Source organism: Erythrolamprus reginae, chromosome 3, assembly GCF_031021105.1.
Source record: "Erythrolamprus reginae isolate rEryReg1 chromosome 3, rEryReg1.hap1, whole genome shotgun sequence".
NCBI classification, from domain to species: domain Eukaryota; kingdom Metazoa; phylum Chordata; class Lepidosauria; order Squamata; family Dipsadidae; genus Erythrolamprus; species Erythrolamprus reginae.
Genome location: NC_091952.1, coordinates 1032859 through 1037776, shown reverse-complemented (window position 1 = coordinate 1037776; position 4918 = coordinate 1032859).

Genomic DNA, 4918 nt, shown 5'->3' with positions numbered 1-4918 from the left:
GTGGAGATGTACAACTGGGTATCATCCGCGTACTGATGATACCTCACCCCATGCCCTTGGTTGATCTCGCCCAGTGGTTTCATGTAGATATTAAATAGCAGGGGGGAGAGGACTGACCCCTGAGGCACCCCACAAGGGAGCAACGTAGAGATCGATCTCTGACCCCTCACTAACACCGACTGCGACCGACCGGAGAGGTAGGAGGAGAACCACTGAAGGACAGTGCCTCCCACTCCCAACCCCTCCAGCCGGCGCAGAAGGATATCATGGCCGATGGTATCGAAAGCCGTTGAGAGGTCAAGAAGCACCAGGACAGAGGATAAACCCCTGTCCCGGGCCCACCAGAGATCCATCAACGCGACCAAAGCAGTTTCCGTGCTGTAGCTGGGCCTGAATTCTGACTGCTGAGGGCCTAGATCAGCGTTTCCCAACCGCTGTGCCGCGGCACAGTAGTGTGCCGCGAGACAAGGTCAGGTGTGCCGCAAAGTTCCGCTTCCAAACCGGAAGTTGAGTGTCCCGGCTTGCTTCTTCACACCTTCATTTTCGCGCCTTTCTTCTTCGTGCCTTCCTTCTTTGCAGCAGGTGAGCTTGGGACTCGGCGGGATGGCATCGGGAGTGGTAATAGAGGCGGCGGCGGGAATAGCGGGGGGCGGCTCCTGCAAGTGGAAGCCTCAGCCCTGGAGCCCCCTTGCGCCCATGCCTTCTCGTCGATGTCTCTGCCTGCCCGATCCGGAGTGCTAATAGCGGCGGCGGCGGGAATAGCGGGGGGGGGCTCCTGCAAGTGGAAGCCTCAGCCCTGGAGCCCCCTTGCGCCCATAGCTTCTCGTCGATGTCTCTGCCCACCGCCGCTATTAGCACTCCCGCGGATCGGGCAGGCAGAGACATCGACGAGAAGCCATGGGCGCGAGGGGGCTCCAGGGCTGAGGCTTCCACTTGCAGGAGCCCCCCCCGCCCGATCCTTCCTTCTCTGGAGCCCCCTCGCGCCCATGGCTTCTCGTCGATGTCTCTGCCTGCCCGATCCGGAGTGCTAATAGCAACAGAGAGAGAGAGAGAGTGAGAAAGAACAAGAGAGAGAAAGCATGACAGAGAGAGAAAGAACAAGAGAGAGAAAGAAAATAAGAGAGAACAAGAGAGAGAGAGACTAAGAGAGAGAGAAAGAAAAGAGAGAGAGAGAGAGAGAAAATAAGAGAATGAGAGAGAGCAACAGAGAGAGAGAGAGAGAAAAGAGAGAGAGAGAAAATAAGAGAATGAGAGAGAGCAACAGAGAGAGAGAAAGAACAAGAAAAAGCACGAGAGAAGAAAAGCAAGAGAGAAAAAGAGAGATAGCAAGAGATACTGAAAGAAAGCAAGAGAGAGAGAGAGAGAAAAAAAAAGAAAGCAAGAGAGACAGATAGGAAGAGGAAAGGAGAGAGAGAGAGAAATGAGAACAAAAAGGGGAGGAGAAATGAGAAAATGATTGAGGCAGAGAATGAGAGGAGAAACAAAAGAGAGAGAGAGGTGATTCTTGAAGCATATGGTAAAAAGCACCCAAATAATAAGAAAAAAACCCCAGCCCTCACCTGTTTTTGAAAAGAATAAAAGATAATAAAACCCCAGCCCTCACCTGGTTTTGGAAATGGTTTGAGTACACACACACATATAAGGGGGGGGGGGGGACAGAAATGAGACAGTAGTATAAATTTGAGGAGGGATGATTGATGATTGACTGTATTTATAAGGGGATGTTACATGGGATTGTATGTTCTATGTTTCTATGTATATATGAAGGGTTATCCTTTTTTAACTCTTCTGACAGCTTGGGATCTCAGCAAGTCAAGCAAGTGACAGTGATGGAGAAGTTTTTGAAAAGGGAAAATGCAAAGGGCCCTGGACAAAATTCTGACCCAGATGAAGGCCCTAGTATGAGTGGTCAGCAAAAGAAAAAAGACAAGAATGTAAGCTTGAGGCAATACAACGAAAGCTATCTTGCATTAGGATTTACTTTCACCGGGGATGAGACAGCACCGATTCCGCTGTGCTTGGTGTGTGGTGAGAAGCTATCCAACAGTGCCATGGTGCCAAGCAAGCTTAAACGCCATCTCCAAACGAAACACCCTTCTGTTCAAAACAAGCCGATGGATTATTTTGTACGCTTACGTACAAACAATGAGACAGGGGCAACTTTTTTGAGGAAAACCACAAAGGTAAACCAGAGCGCCCTCAAAGCTTAGCTACCTTGTTGCTGAACTTGTAGCTAAATCAAAAAAGTCCCACGCTCTGGCAGAAACATTAATACTGCCAGCTTGTAAAGCCATTGTAAATGAGATGCTTGGCCCTAACGCAGCCAAAGAGATAGCTAAAGTGCCTCTCTCAGATAACACAATTGCCAGACGGATTGATGACATGTCTGTGGACATTGAAACTGTTGTTTTGGAAAAGGTGCACATCAGTAAGAAATTTGCCTTGCAACTTGATGAGTCAACGGATATTAGTGGACATTGTCAACTCTTGGCCAACGTGCGTTTTGTGGATGGAGAAGCCATTAGAGAAAACTTCCTATTTTGCAAGGCACTGCCAGAAAAATCAACAGGAGAGGAAATATTTTGGGTCACATCGGAATATCTTGATAAAAGCGGGTTTACATGGGGAAACTGCATAGGTGTCTGCACTGATGGAGCCACAGCCATGGTCGGGCGTGTCAAAGGCTTTTTAAGTAGGGTCAAAGAAAGAAACCCAGATGTTATTGTTACGCACTGTTTTTTGCACCGTGAGGCCCTCGTTGCAAAGACCTTACCAGCAGATCTAGCTCCTGTGTTGGATGATGTTGTGCACATAGTGAACTTTGTGAAGACGCGACCTTTGAGATGTCGCTTATTTGCAACTTTGTGTAAAGAAATGGGAGCAGAACATAAAATCTTATTGCTCCACACAGAGGTCCGGTGGCTGTCCCGCGGCAAAGTGTTGGCCCGTGTGTATGAGTTGCGAGAGGAACTTGAAGTATTTCTGACAAACGAGAGGTCTGATTATTCAAAGCTGCTTGCAAGTGATGAGTGGTGTGCAAAGCTGGCATACCTGGCTGATATATTTCATTATCTGAATGAACTGAACACACGGATGCAAGGCCGAAATGAAAACCTGCTTACAAGCACTGATAAAATGAACGGATTCCGTTTAAAGGTGAAGCTCTGGCAACAACATGTGCAGCGTGGCAACCTTGAGATGTTCCCACTCACCGAGAAACAGCCTGATGGCAACACTGCTGCAATGTGCGAGGTGATTGGCAGACATTTGAAAACTCTTGAGGAGAAGTTGTTGTTTTATTTCTCTTCAGACTTCACAGAATGCCTTGACTGGGTTAGGGACCCATACAGCTCAGCATCTGTTGCTGGAAAGGACATGACTTTAAAGGAGCAAGAGGAACTCATTGAACTGAAACAAGATCGTGGTTTAAGGCTAAAGTTTGCTGATCTTCCTTTGGACAGTTTTTGGTTATCTGTTGCCAAGGAGTTCCCCATTCTGGCCAACAAAGCTATTTTGACATTGCTTCCATTTTCAACCACATATCTATGTGAGCTGAGCTTCTCAAGCTTGACTGCTATAAAAAATAAAAACAGGGAGAGACTGAGAACTGTTGAGGAAGAGCTTCGTGTGTGTCTTTCTACCATTCCTGCCAGGATATCCCTTTTGTGTTCATCAAAACAGGCCCAAGTTTCACACTGAGTATAAATACATGTAGAAATACTGTAGATCTGAAGGTCAGCAGTTAAAATCTCAGCCCCAGCTCCAGGTTGACTCAGCCTTCCATCCTTCCGAGGTGGGTAAAATGAGGACCCAGATTGTGGGGGCAATAGGCTGGCTCTGTTAAAAAGTGCTATTGCTAACATGTTGTAAGCCGCCCTGAGTCTAAGGAGAAGGGGGCATAAAAATTGAATAAATAAATAAATAAATAATATTTACTGTCTTTTTGTGTCATTTTGGTTGGTGGTGTGCCCCAGGATTTTGTAAATGTAAAAAGTGTGCCGCGGCTCAAAAAAGGTTGAAAATCACTGGCCTAGATAATCGGCTTCTTCCAAGGACCGCTGGAGCTGGAGTGCCACCACCTTCTCAACAACCTTCCCCATAAAGGGAAGGTTGCAGACTGTCCGGTAGTTGTTAAGAATGGCTGGATCCAGGGAAGGCTTCTTGAGGAGGGGGCGCACAAGTGCCTCCTTGTAGGGATCCAGAAAGGACCCCCTCCCCAAAGAAGCGTTGACAATCTCCTGGACCCAGCTCTGTCACCAGCCATGAGGGACACGGATCCAGTAAGCAGGTGGCGGAACTCACAGCTCCAATGGCCTTGTCCACTTCATCAGGTGTCACAAGATCAAACTCCTCCCAGACAGGTGGACAAGTACGGGCCCCAGTCACCTCGACTGACTCGTTTCAGTCGATTCTGTTATCCAATTGGAGTCGAGGTCTGCCCAGATCCGAGCGATTTTAGCAGCGAAAAACATGTTAAAATCCTCAGCACTACTCTGTAAGGGCTCCCCAACTCCCCCCTGGTTAAGAAGGGAGCAGGTCACCCTAAACAGATCAGCCGGGCGGGATTCCACAGATGCAATCAAGGCGGCATGCTATTCACATTTTGACACCTTGAGCGCCACTTTGTAAGTCTTAATACGACTTATTACAATTTGGATTTACTCTTCCTCCATTGCTTCTCTTCTGGCGTTTCAACTCCCGAAGCTCCTTGTTGAACCATGGAGTTCGATGGGGTCTAGTGCTGTGGAGAGGTTGCAACGGTGCAATCCGGTCAAGAGCCTCCGCTGCAGCCTTGTTCCAGGCCTCTGCAAGAGATTCTGCCGAACTGTGGACGAGTGCATCTGGAATAACACCAAGCGCCCTCTGAAAGCTCTCTGGGTCCATCAGGCGTCTGGAGCGGAACAACATACAGTGATCC